This window comes from Oncorhynchus mykiss, chromosome 15 (assembly GCF_057628025.1).
Source record: "Oncorhynchus mykiss isolate SJ-2025 chromosome 15, ASM5762802v1, whole genome shotgun sequence".
Classification (NCBI taxonomy): domain Eukaryota; kingdom Metazoa; phylum Chordata; class Actinopteri; order Salmoniformes; family Salmonidae; genus Oncorhynchus; species Oncorhynchus mykiss.
Window position 1 is genome coordinate 32,655,844 of NC_143036.1, and position 14,563 is coordinate 32,670,406.

The window sequence follows — 14,563 nt, forward strand, 5'->3', positions numbered from 1 at the left end:
ATTACAGACTCGGTCAGGGAGAGGCTGAAAATGTCAGTGAAGACACTTGCCAGTTGGGAGGCCCATGCTTTGAGTACACATCGTGGTAATCTGTCTGGCCCTGCGGCTTTGTGAATGTTGAACTATTTAAAGGTCTTACTCACATCAGCTACGGAGAGCGTGATCACACAGTCGTTAGTGTTGCTTGCCTTGAAGCAAGCATAAAAGGCATTCAGCTCGTCTGGTAGGCTTGCGTCACTGGGCAGCCGGGCTGGGTTTGCCTTCGTAGTCCGTAATAGTTTGCAAGCCCTGCCACATCTGACGAGCATCAGAGCCTGTGTAGTATGATTCAATCTTTGCCAGTTTGATTGTTTGTCTAATGGCATAGCAGAATTTCTTATAAGCATCCGGATTAGTGTCCCACTTCATGAAAGCGGCTTCTGGTTGAGATGCACGGACGGTCACTATGGGGACGATGTCGTCGATGCACTTATTGATAAAGCCGGTGAATGAGGTGGTATACTCCTCAATGCCATTGGATAAATCCCGGATGTGCTTGCAAATCTTCCACTTCCGTACTAAGCGTACTTTTGGTTGTAAGCAGGAATCAGGAGGATAGAATTATGGTAGATTTGCCAAATGGAGGGCGAGAGAGAGCTTTGTATGCATCTCTGAGTCTGGAATAAAGGTAGTCTAGAGTTTTTTTTCCTCTGGTTGCACATCTGATATGACGGTAGAAATGAGGTAAAATTGATAAAAATGTGTCTGCATTAAAGTCCCCGGCCACTAGAAGCCGCTTCTGGATGAGCATTTTCTTGTTTGCTTATGTCCTTATACAGCTCGTTGAGTGCGGTCCTAGTGCCAGTATCGGTTTGTGGCGGTAAATAGATGGCTATAAATAATATAGATGAAAACTCTCTTGGTAATGTAGATAGTGTGGTCTACAGCTTATCATGAGGTACTCTACCTCAGGCGAGCAATACCTCAAGACTTCTTTAATTTTAGACATCGCGCACTAGCTGTTATTGACAAATAGACACACACCCCCGCCCCTCTTTTTTCCAGATGTAGCTGCTCTGTCCTGCTGGTGCACGGAAAACCCAGCCAGCTCTATATTATCCGTATCGTCGTCCAGCCATAACTTGGTGAAACATAAGATATTACATTTTTGAATATCCTGTTTGTAGGATAGTCTTAATCTTAGATCATCCAGGTTATTTTCCAATGATTGAACGTTAGCCAATGGTACGGATGGTAGTGGTGGTTTACTCACTCGCCTACGAATTCTCACAAGGCACACCGACCTTCGCCCCCTTTTTCTCAGTCTTTTCTTCACGCGAATGACAGAGATTTGGGCCTGGTCTCGAAAAAGCAGTATATCCTTTGCGTCAGACTCATTAAAGAAAAAATCTCTGTCCATTTCAAGGTGAGTAATCACTGTTCTGATGTCCAGAAGCTCTTTTCGGTCATAAAAGAGACGGTAGAAGCAACATTTTGTACAAAATACGTTACATACAAACAATACGAAAAAACGAACAAAATAGCACATTTGGTTAGGAGCCCATAAAACGGCAGCCATCCACTCCGGCGCCATTTCATTGCAACACTATTTAACCACAACATTCTTCTGCAAATGTTCCTTTGCTAAGTGAGCTCTCATGCTTCAATAACGGTTGACTTGGTAAAGTGTTCCATTTATTTGCTTTTATCCAAAGCGAAGCTGACATTCTTATTTGGTATGAGATGGTAATTAGTAGAGGACAGGTGTAATCCATGGGTTGCAAAGTGGAACATTGGCTGTTCAAGTCTGATATGGGGCTCTTGATTTTGTCTTTTATCTTCGGTTTTGTTTCGGTTTCAGAATCAGAGAAAGTTTTGTGTTTTAACCTTACCATTACGACCTCTTATTCTACTCCTATCCCTAACCCTTAAATAATGGGCTTGATTAATGACCTAACCTTAAAGTTGAGATAAGCACAAGGTGAAACAGCACCACTGATCGCCCTAGGCGCATTTGTTATTGTTTTAATGGGGAGCAGGGAAGCATCCTGCATTGCGGGATAAACAATCAGTACATTTGTACATTTGGTTGACAGTGATTTTATTTGTTGTTATGTATTGATCATTAAAAGTGTTCCCATGTCTGTAGTCCCAGTTACAGTGGGTATCACCCCCTTGGATTTTTTCACATTTCGTTGTGTTACAAAGTGGGGTTGAAATAGATTTAAATGTGGATTTTTTTTGTCATTGATCTACACGAAACACTCCAAAACCTCAAAGTGAAAAGAATTAAAAGAAATGTATAACAATGAAATAACTACAATATGGTCGTTGCATAAGTATTTACTCACTTAGTTTAGGCATGCATAAATTAACTCAGGAGTAAAGTTTGGCTTAACAAATCACATAATAAGTAACATGGACTTACTCTGTGTGAAATAATAGTAGTTGATGTGTATTTTTACCTCTTCCGTCTGTCCTCCCTAAAACATCTGTAAGGTTCCTTAGTCAAGTATTCAATTTCAACCACAGGTTCAACTGCAAAGATCAGGGAGCGTTTCTAAAGCCTCATAAAGAAGGGTAATGATTGGGAGATGGGTAACAGTAACAAATAAAACATTGAATATCTCTTCTTTAATCAAGTCAAGTTAATACTTATGCTGTGGATGATGTATTAAACCACCAACACACATCAAAGATACAGTCGTCCTTCTGAACTGAGCTGCAGGACATCAGGATGTCACCATGAGGCCATTGGTGATTTTAAAACAGCTACAGAGTTCAATGGCTGTGATGGGAGAAAACTGGGGCTGGAACAATAACATTGTAGTGAAAATAATACAAATATATAGAAAAATATTCCAAAACATACATCCTGTATGCAACAAGGCACTAAAGTAATATTGCAAAAAAGGAGGAATACACTTTTTGGTCTAAATGCAAAGCCTTATGTTCAGAGCAAATCCAATGCAACACATCTCCTTATTTCAAGCAAGGTGGTGGCTGCATCATGGTATGGAAATGCTTGACATCGGCAAAGACTCTAGAGTTTTTCAGGATGAAAAGAAACGGAGTGGAGCTACTGTAAGCACAGGCAAAATCCCAGAGGAAAACCAGCTTTAGTCTGCTTCACCTTTCAGCAGGACAATAACCTACAACACAAGGCCAAATTGGCACTGGAGTTGCTTACCAAGAAGACAGTGAATGTTCCTGGGTGGCCAAGATACAGTTGACTTAAATCTACTTGAAAATGATTGTCTAGCAATGAGCCCCAACACCTTGACTGAGCTTAAAGAATAAAATAAAAAGATTAATGGGCAAATATTGCGCAATCTAGGTGTGCAAAACTCTTAGAGACTTACCCAGAAGACTCACAGCTGTAATCGCTGCCAAATGTGTTTCTAACATGTATGGACTCAGGGGGGTGAATACTTATCTAATCAAGTTACATAGTCTTTTAAATGTCATTCATCTTGAAAGATTTTTTGAATTTTTCTTCCTCTTTGACATTGTTGAGTATTTTCTGTAGATGGCATTTAAATCCATTCTAATCCCACATTATAACACAATAAATAGTGAAGAAATCCAAGGGAGGTGAATACTTCTGATAGGCACTGTATGTTGCGGCGAGAGTTGTAGTTATGTAGGTATCAGGAATTTGACAAACCAGTTAGCTTGTGTGATGATTGGGACCTACCTAGCTAGTTACAGTAACCACGCTAACTACTATCAACTCACCATGTTAACCAATCATCATATGTGAATCGATTGTGGCGGCCTCCACAAACTCCTTTTAATCCACAATTGCATCATAAATCGCCGTACTGACCTTCTGCTCCATAGTTTCCAGATCTACCATAAATTTGCTTTTAAGTCTGTGAAGTCACACAATTTTATGAGACAAGTCGCTCTGTTTTCCGCAATTTAAAAAACTTCAGCTTTTCCGGTCAGTTTTATTTTACAGTACTTTGGGGTAATAACCAATGTAACTACAGTGTGTATATCACCCTGCAGGAATCAAACCCCTAGTGTTGCCAGCATCATGTTCTAACCCTCTGAGCCATTGGGACCAATATACTCTGAGTATACAAAACATTAACACCTGCTCTTTCCTTGACATAGACCGACCATGTGAATCCAAGTGAAAGCTAGGATCTCTTATTGATGTCACATGTTACATCTATTTCAATCAGTGTAGATAAAGGGTAAGTCAGGTTAAAGTAGGATTTTTAAGCCTTGAGACAATAAGGACAAGGATATGTGTGCCATTCAGAAGGTGAATGGGCAAATCAAAATATGTAAGTGCCTTTGAACGGGGAATGGGCATTTTTCACGCTCAACAGCTTCCTGTGTGTATCAAGAGTGTTCCACCACCCAAAGAACATCCAGGGGGTGCAACTCAGTATTAGAAATGTGTTTCTAATGTTTGGTATACTCAGTGTAGATCTCCTTTAAACCCATACATGTACATGTATATAACATACAGTTGAAGTCAGAAGTTCACATACACTTTGGTTGGAGTCATTAAAACTTGTTTTTCAACCACTCCACACATTTCTTGTTACCAAACTATAGTTTTGGAAAGTCGGTTAGGACATCTACTTTGTGCATGACACAAGTTATTTTTCCAACAATTGTTTACAAACAGATTATTTCACTTATAACTCACTGTATCACAATTCCAGTGGGTCAGAAGTTAACATACACTAAGTTGACTGAGCCTTTAAACAGCTTGGAAAATTCCAGAAAATGATGTCATGGCTTTAGAAGCATCTGATAGGCTAAATTACATAATTTGAGTTAATTGGAGGTGTACCTGTGGATGTATTTTAAGGCTCACCTTCAAACTCAGTGCCTCTTTGCTTGGACATCATGGGAAATCAAAAGAAATCAGCCAAGACCTCAGAAAAAAATTGTAGAATTCCACAAGTCTGGTTCATCCTTGGGAGCAATTTCCAAACACCTGAAGGTACCACGTTCATCTGAACAAACGTTAGCACGCAAGTATAAACACCATGGGACCACTCAGCCTTCATAGCGCTCAGGAAGGAGACGCGTTCTGTCTCCTAGAGATGAACGTACTTTGGTGTGAAAAGTGCAAACCAATCCCAGAACAACAGCAAAGGAAGAAGCTATTGCTCCAAAACCGCCATAAAAAAAGCCAAACTACGGTTTGCAACTGAACATGGGGACAAAGATCATACTGTTTGGAGAAATTTCCTCTGGTCTGATGAAACAAAAATAGAACTGTTTGGCCATAAGGACCATCATTATGTTTGGAGGAAAATGGGGGAGCTTGCAAGCCAAAAGAATTACCATCCCAACCGTGAAGCTCGGGCGTGGCAGCATCATGTTGTGGGGGTGCTTTGCTGCAGGAGGGACTGGTGCACTTCACAAAATAGATGGCTTCATGAGAAAGAAAATAATGTGGATATATTGAAGCAACATCTCAAGACATCAGTCAGGAAGTTAATGTTTGGTCTCAAAAGGGTCTTCCTGTCACATTCGTCTGAATGAATGGACCAAGGCGCAGCGTACTTAGAGTTCCACATGTTTTCTAAATATGAAACTCACCAAAAATCCTCTGACCCACTGGGAATGTGATGAAAGAAAATAAAAGCTGAAATAAATCATTCTCTACAATTATTCTGCCATTTCACATTCTGAAAATAAAGTGGTGATCCTAACTGACCAAAGACAGGGAATTTTTACTAGGATTTAATGTCAGGAATTGTGAAAAGGTGTATGTAAGCTTCCGACTTCAACTGTACATTGATTGGGCAGTAAGGAACAAAGAGAACGAGAGACATATTCACGATTGAAAATAAAACTTATCTATACACGTTCACTCCACATTCTCTCCTCCTATTCTCAATGCAAAACGTTCCTTTGGAGTCCAGGGAATGTCCTTGGAATTTTTGACAGAGCCTGGAAGACCCACGCATCTGGAGTAGGAGAGAGTGGGGTATGTTGAGCCCTTTTGTTACGTGCAGTATCACTACATCAAGGGACATATAGTATTCTTTCTAACAAAGACTTCTACATATATCTCAGGATGTTGTGTATCCCTATAAATTATCATAATTCAAGTAAACATAAGTTTTGAAAACATAGCGTGTCCAAAAAAAGTGGTATCTTGTCAAAACTTACCTCGGGTATGGGGTAAGTTGAGCATAGGGTCAGGGTAAGTTGAGCCACCTTGGGGTAAGTGGGCGATGGTGTCCTGTGACCAGGGATTAAATTGGGCCAGGCCACACCTGTGACCCAAATGAGGGTCAGGCAGAGCTTAGACCAGGTACCTTTGGTTATTTGAATGATCTAATAAAATGTTTGTCCACGATTAATTTTCCACAGCCAACAAGAGTAAGCAACAGCAAAATCAGACAACCCCATTGTAGAATAGTTTACCTATTCAATTGTTCAGCCTGATCGCATTCGATGCAAGAAAATAATTTTCCTCGAGGCACTGTAACGCTCGTCTGATGAAGAAGGAGTGGCCCAAAGCGCAGCGAGGTACGTGTTCATGATGTTTGTTTAAATCTGAACACTAGAACAAAAATAACAACACGAGACACAAACAGTTCTGTAAGGTAGCTAAGACTATACAGAAAACAACTACCCACAAACCCAGGTGGGAAAAAGGCTACCTAAGTAGGATTCTCAATCAGAGACAACGATAGACAGCTGCCTCTGATTGAGAACCACACCCGGCAAAACACAAAGAAATAGAAAACATAGAAATAAAGAAACTAGCATACCCACCCTAGTCACACCCTGGCCTAACCAAAATAGAGAATGAAAGCCTCTCTATGGCCAGTGCGTGACAGGCACATTGTAATTGTGAGTGTCACACAGGGAGAGAAATATGCATGCCTAGTCATTGTACAACATTATTAATGCAGTCATGGGAAAACACACCTTTGGAAAGCAGTTTTGATGGCCACTGATAAAATAGGTGGATGACGGAGCTTTCTAGTGTTACTAGGCTACACTTATTTATTAAATACAAAAAGGAGTAAAATGCAACATTTTACAGTCAGAGTTTTAGCAGCGGCATGGTTTATGTCATTATGTATCATTAGCGCTTGCCAATGGCACCAATGGCGTCAGATGCATAGGGAAGACAAGGGCTAAATGTAACATGGACCAGGTGTAACAGATAGGGGGGGTCTACATTATATTCACAGTATAGTCCAACATCAATATTTTGCTAACTAGCAACACGATTATGACCTTAGAGCTTGTGTTCTAGCTAATGATTGGCAACCCTCAGCCTATTCAGCCTATTCATAGCTACTATGCTGCATCAGGTGGGCTACATGAGGTGATAATGCTTATCACTAAATAGCACATCTGCCCGATAATATGGACCAATATACTGGAGGGGGAATTTATATTTTAAATGTCAGCATCATTTTATCTGAATTAATTTTGGAGTAGATTTTCCTTTGGAAATGTCACCAGAACTGACCTTCTCACAGTCATTCTCCCCCCTAAAAATTGCAGGTCCCTCCACAACCTGTAGTATGCAGTGGCATGTGCTTTTGTCAGTATATCTTCTTCAGGTGATCTGATTCTTGACATGCTTAGCCAGTTCAGACTCCATGTCATCAGATAAGACCTTGTGTGCCTCTGCTACTCTGTCATGGTTATCTTCTCTTTCACACAGTCACTTGTTCTTTTTCTTTTTTTGTTGTCAATGTACCGCTTCAGGTTCATTCATTCATTTTTTTCATCCCTTGCTGCTGCTCAAATTGACTTCCTCCCTCCTCTCACTTATTTGTCTGCTCTCACGAGAACCTCAACGGGGCCAGAGCCCCCGTTATTTTACATGTTGTATACTGTAAACGGGGAATGACGATGTCTGCTCTGTAACAATATAATTCACTATCTTTTTTTTTTGGACCTTACCCGCTTATCACTTTTTCCATGTGGTTTCTTCCTTCACAGACTCCATGAAATCATGACCTTTTTCTAAATATTAGGTCACGTGATTCATTTTTTATGTGGTTTCCAAGAAACAGGGGGTGGCTCAACTAACCCTTTGGCTCAGCTTACCCCACCCTCCCCTAGTGCTCCTGGTCTGGGACTGGGATAAGGTGGACATCTTTATTGGGAGGAAGCTGCCACAGATGGCAAAGTGCTAGGCTTCGGTACAGGTCGTACATTTCGCCAGAATTTCCCAAAACATTTTGGACATAGTTACACATTCGACCATAACCTTGACCTTTGAGCACCACAGAGGCTTATATTACAATCCTAGGCCAAAAGTGGAGATTCACATCAAGGGATAGGCCTATAACAGATGTTTTATCTTTTTTAGATTTGCAGTTTTATAAGATGTCAATTCAAACCGTTGCACCTGTTTTTTGGAGAAACTAGGAGAGAGGAAGGAGGAAGTACAGTATATTTCCACTGTTTGATCCCAGCCCAGTCCATTTTTCTGAATTCATTATATTCATTGCAAGGCCGCAGTTTCAACTGTTACTGAGGGAATGTGACCACACCGGAACGGCAGACCCCGAGGAGAGAGAACACTGTCATCAAGAGACAAAACGTTCATTCATAATGACCAACAATAAGGGAGTGAACGTTATTTATAATAAGGGTTACATGGAGAAAATCGGACCTCGATGAAATGAAAATGGCCTGCCTCCAGCAAAATACCTAAACCCTCCCTGAAGGTTTGGGGAAAAAAACAAGTGACCCTCCCCTGTACCCCCTATAATAATTAAAACAAAGTGGATAGCAGAGAACATGTCTACTGTTTACTCTCACTTCTTGGACAGACCAGAGCTTTAGATATGCAGTTTTAAAAACTGTTCTTCATCCTGTAAGCACAGAGCTGCTGGCCAGAAGGTTGTGGGTTTGCAGACAACCGTGGACAAGAGTACGGGAAGAAATATCTCCTTTCTACTAAAAGCATTGCATAAATCTATCATCATATTTGCTGGTCCGAGAAAACAATGTCTTCGATGTGGATAGGGGGCTGCTCCCTCTGCTGATTTCTGAAGTCCACGATCATCTCCTTTGTTTTGTTGACATTGAGTGTGAGGTTATTTTCCTGACACCACACCCCGAGGGCCCTCACCTCCTCCCTGTAGGCCATCTCGTTGTTGTTGGTAATCAGGCCTACCACTGTTGTGTCGTCTGCAAACTTGATGATTGAGTTGGAGGCGTGCATGGCCACGCAGTTGTGGGTGAACAGGGAGTACAGGAGAGGGCTCAGAACGCACCCTTGTGGGGCCCCAGTGTTGAGGATCAGCGGGGTGGAGATGTTGTTACCTACCCTCACCACCTGGGGGCGGTCCGTCAGGCAGTCCAGGACCCAGTTGCACAGAGCGGGATCGAGACCCAGGGTCTCAAACTTAATGACAATTTTGGAGGGTACTATGGTGTTAAATGCTGAGCTGTAGTTGATGAACTGCATTCTGACATAGGTATTCCTCTTGTCCAGATGGGTTAGGGCATTGTGCAGTGTGATTGTGATTGTGTCGTCTGTGGACCTATTGGGGCGGTAAGCAAATTGGAGTGGGTCTAGGGGATCAGGTAAGCTGGAGGTGTAAGCACTTCATGATGACGGAAGTGAGTGCTACGGGGCGGTAGTCATTTAGCTCAGTTACCTTAGCTTCCTGGAAAGCCCTCTTGTTGTTAATAAAGTCTATCTAAAATTAAGATGGTTGAAATTAATTTTACCTACTCAAATGTACCTACTTTCAGCACCATGAGCTGTCCATTTCCAATTGATTGTGCCGCAGTTGCTGCTTCAAGTTTCCGCACCACAATGTAAGTTACTTGAATCTGGCTTATTGTGAGATCAATAACTCTCAGAAATATATAATGGGCAAGAAACATATTGTTTTCGATGAAATCAATTATAGTATATTCTCGTCTTCGCTCTCTCCTTCTCAAACTTAACAGAAAATAGGCTATAAGCTAGTTCGCGCACAAGATAGTGAATTTTGTAGACTAGACCTAATCAAAAGTAATTTATGGAAGAAGCCTTTGACTCTCCTCCTGAACTGCCAACGTAAACCTAAAGAGTACAGCCGTTGGTTAGGCATCACACAAACACATTTTTGACCAGCAAGAGCTGAGCATGCAGGGACAGGGTTAGAATATCCATTGCGGTGTGCAATACATCCTAGTTTTATTTATACCATCCCAGAAGCTACCTTAGAAATATAACTTTGCTCTGTGCTTCTCCGAGCATGCACTTTGTAGCCTATATGCTTGAGATCACACTAAATATCACATAGGCACACTTGACATTGTGCACCCAGTGGAGACTCAGAGATGAGGGGCATACATCGATATATAGCCTAATAAGCAACTCATTCTAAAACACTGAGAAATATTGAAATTGCATAACCCTCCTTGGACTAGATATAAAACATACTAAACTCTCCCCTTGATTGAAATTGAAACAGCACAACCCTCTCTCATTTTCCTCCAGGTAACCATTCTGTAAATTCCGATCCATCCCTGACTGATGGATCTGTTGTGATAAGGAATTTACACTCTCCATTATTGGGCTCACAACTTGAGTTCCACCCCAATGAAGGTAACCAGCCAAGCCACCACTGCCCTATAGGGACGCTGGTACAGTTGTACCTACTGAAACAGTCCCGCATGGAAACGCTAAGAAGAACAGTTCCTGTATCTATGGTGACAGTGAAGAGGATAAGACATCTGTATTGAGTATCAAGACTACCCAAGGGAAAAGTCAAGTCAGATATGGTATTGTTTCCCACTTGTCCCCGTTTTGATTGGCAGAGACTGCGAGATGTTCACACTACTGATGAGGCAGCATCAGCACGTGATTGCCACGGCTCGCCCCGCCCCACCCCAACAGGCCAACCCAGACCCAGACCCACCCACGCATCCCATACAAGCTATTAGGAAACCCCACAGCCTGCACCTGCCAAAAAGCCCAAATCAGAAGTTGAATAATTATTCTATTTGTTGGCAACATGAGCTAAAACAGGGAAAACTAATGACAGGGTCACAAGATGGTTTCTTGCACTGCTACTCCAGCAAAGACAGCCAGAAAGTGGCAGCCTGCTTTAGAAAGGTTACTGAAGAAGCCAAAAGGGGTATGCTATGCCATGTGTGCCATAGGGTGCGACTTCCTGGAGCCCACCCACAACAAGCAGCACTTTGGCATCACTGAAAATACAGTTAAAGAAACCTGAAACCTACCGGTGAGGCGGAGAGTGCTCCATTCAAGAACATTTCCAAGTGAACTGTTTTCCACTCAGTAACCATGTTTCCATCCAACCATTTATTACAGATGAATTACCTGACAAATAAAAAAATGAATGACGGGCCTAATGGAAACAGCATTTTTTTTTTCAAATGTAATGTCAACAACACAAAATACACCTGTAATGCAATATATTTTTGGGGTAGGTGAAATAGATTATGTAACAATTGCTGTGGAGACACTTTAATGTGCAAATATTCATATAATAACCATGATGTCAAAGTAAACTTGGGAGTCATTCAGTATGTTGTATTGTCCTCCCACCTCGACGTGGAAAAGCACGAGTTCATTAAGCAGATGAAATAAGTTATGATGAACTTCACATGGTGATTAAGTGCCCAGTGATGAGCTTGATGCACATTTCCAATACATATAAAGGATATTATTTGTATGCTGGGGATGTGATGATGGGTGTCACAAGTAGTCTTGAAGTATCCAGCTATACATGCACTCATTTGCTTTGCCTTATGCACAGTGTCCCCATTAGTAGTGCCTGAAGTGGAATGAGAAATGGTGCCTGTACTCATTTTAATTGTACAGTACCTGTGTTAGTATTGTATAGTGAATATTCTGTTGTTTTGCATGTCACGCCAGCCTTCGCTATGGTCCCCTTCCTATCCAGCTCAGGCGTTCGGCGTCACCGGCCTTCTAGCTGCTGCTGAACCTACTGCTGACAAACGCCCTTCACTCATCAACCCCGGACTTGTCTCATCATCATTATACACACTTGGTTCCAATCCCCACTCTCACTGTGTATATACTCCCTCTGCCATTTGTCTTTGTCGGTCATTGTAAATGTTACTCGTTTTCCTGAGAGGAATCTCTTCTACTATTTCCTGAGAACTTTATATTTTGCACTTTGGGCTTGCCCTATGCCTTTTTGTTTATGCATATATATTTTGAGCACAACAACGTTTGTGTTTCGTCCCGCTTTGTTCTATGGTGCTTAAATAAATTCAGTAGTTCTAAACCTGCAACTGTCTCCTGCCTAGTCCTCTACACCAGTGACAGAATGACCGACCCAAGAAAACAGGAAGCAGCAAGACGTCCGACCTCTCCGCTGTAGGAGCGAAGCTCCGCCACCACGACTTGTGCCTGGAGCGCCTCGAAACTGCAATGGACGCGGTGCTCAGGGCCGAAAGCCAACTACAGGTTACACCACCACCTTCCCAGCTCCCTGCGGTTGTTCCAGCCACCCCACCACCATCTACACCCGGTCCGATCAGCAACGTCCACCTGCCCCTCCCGGAGAGGTTTGACGGCACCCCAGCTCATTGTAGAGGGTTTCTCCTCTAGTGTGACCTCCACTGGGCATGTCAAGGTGGAGAGGGACAAGTTGGCCTTTGTGATCTCAGCGCTGACAGGCCGGGCACTGGAGTGGGCGCATGGCGTCTGGGAGAGGGACGGAGCAGAAGTGCAATCCTATGAGTGTTTCACCCAACTCTTCCGTGCCGTCTTCGACCACCCTACAGAGGGCCGAGGGGGAGGTGAGCGTTTCCTCTGTCTTGGACAGGGATCCAGGAAAGCGTCAGAGTACGCTCTGGATTTCTGGACGGTGGCTGCGTCCACTGGCTGGAACGACCAGGCTCTGTTGACAGTTTTCAGCAGCTGGCTACAGACCGAGCTGGCCTGTCGTGATGAGGACCTCATGCTGGACCAGCTCATAGCCATGGCCATCCGCCTGGATAATCTCCTGCGTGCCCGTCGTCGCCCATCCCGTGGATTCGGGTCTCTCCCAGGAACCTCCAGCAAGACTGAGCCCATGGAGGTGGGCACGAGGCACCTTCCCGCCACCGTCAAAAGGGTCACTGCTCTTACAGCGGGGAGTTGGAACACCCCTGGAACACCTGTCCCAGGAGGAGAACCAGACGAGGATGCAACAGGCCGAGGAGCGATCCTGCACCTTCCCAGGTAGGGGTGGACGTGCCTTGCTCCTCTCTGTGCACTCAGCCCATCCTCCTCCCAATCACCTTACTGACTATCCTGCCCTAGTGAACTCAGCTGCTGCAGGCAATTTCCTAGACCGGTCAGTGGCCTTATCATTATTCATTCCTCTAGTCCCTTTACAACCCCCCAAGCCCAGTCCTTGCCCTAGACAACCATCCCCTAGGAACAGGACTTGTGCGCCAGACCACAGTTCCCATTTCACAATTATTCACGACCACCATGAACGCATCACTTTCCTCATCTTAGACTCTCCTGCACACCCTGTAGTTTTAGGTTTCCCCTGGCTACAGTTGCACAACCCCAGTATATCGTGGACAGAGAGAAGGTTGTTGGGTTGGTTGCAGGAGTGTCAGGGGAGGTGTCTCTCTGTGTCTATCTGTGCCACCTCCAGGGAAAGTCCGGACCAGGCCAACCATGTCCCTATCTCAGGGGAGTACTGGGACCTACAGGTGGCCTTTTCGATGACTTGTGCCACGCGCCTGCCCACTCATCACCCATGGAACTGCACCATCGACCAACTGTCTGGTTCTACCCTCTCTTGCATGCAGATAATGAAGTCATGGAGGCCTACGTCCAGGAGGCGCTGGCCCAAGGATTCATCCATCTGTCCACCTCTCCGGCCACCTCCAGCTTCTTTTTCGTGAAGGAGGGAGGTCATTGCCCCGTATCGATTACCGGACACTGAATAAGGCTACTGTTAAATTCAGTTATCCCCTGCCTCTCATACCCACTGTGATCGAACAAATGCACTGTGCTAAGTAATTTACTAAATTTGATTTACAGAGTCCCTACAACCTGGTACGCATCAGAGAGGGGGATGAATGGAAGACCGCCTTCAGCACTAGCAACGGGCACTATGAATACAGGGTAATGCCCTACGGCCTGACAAATGCACCCTTGGTGTTTCAATCATTCATTAATGAGGTGTTTAGAGACATGTTGGGTCACTGTTTAGAGACATGTCTCCCATGTCAGGTCCGTTTTGGAGAGGCTGATAGGGCCAAAGTGGAGGAGTGCCTTTAATTTCAGCAGGCAGTCTCCTTCCTGGGCTATCGGATATCCACCGTGAGAGTGGAGATGGAAGAACAGAGCATCAGTGCACCACACCACCATCCTGACTAGGGGTCACGGTCTGCCTCACCTCCGGGTACCGTCCCCAATCAAATGAGCAAGTGGAAAGGGTAGATCAGGAACTGGGTAGGTACCTACTGTCAGAACCGGCTGGGGGAATGGGCTGTGTTTCTGCCTTGGGCAGAATACGCACAAAACTCCCTCCGTCACTCCTCCACTAACCTCACACCCTTTCAGTGTGTTCTAGGCTATCAGCCGGCCCTGGCACCCTGGTACCGGAGTCAGACTGAGGCTCTTGCG

The 14,563-nt window shown here is 43.8% G+C and overlaps 1 long non-coding RNA gene across 1 annotated transcript; it reads right to left on the bottom strand.

The window, feature by feature from the left end:
• Nucleotides 1–2,617: 2,617 nt before the first annotated feature.
• LOC110490834 (uncharacterized) lies at nt 2,618–6,657 on the bottom strand. Its single transcript, XR_016487015.1, has 3 exons — nt 6,388–6,657; nt 6,130–6,236; nt 2,618–5,924 (listed from the first exon to the last, which is right to left on the bottom strand). It is a non-coding gene; the product is annotated as an uncharacterized LOC110490834 (long non-coding RNA).
• Between the last annotated feature and the right edge of the window lie 7,906 nt (nt 6,658–14,563).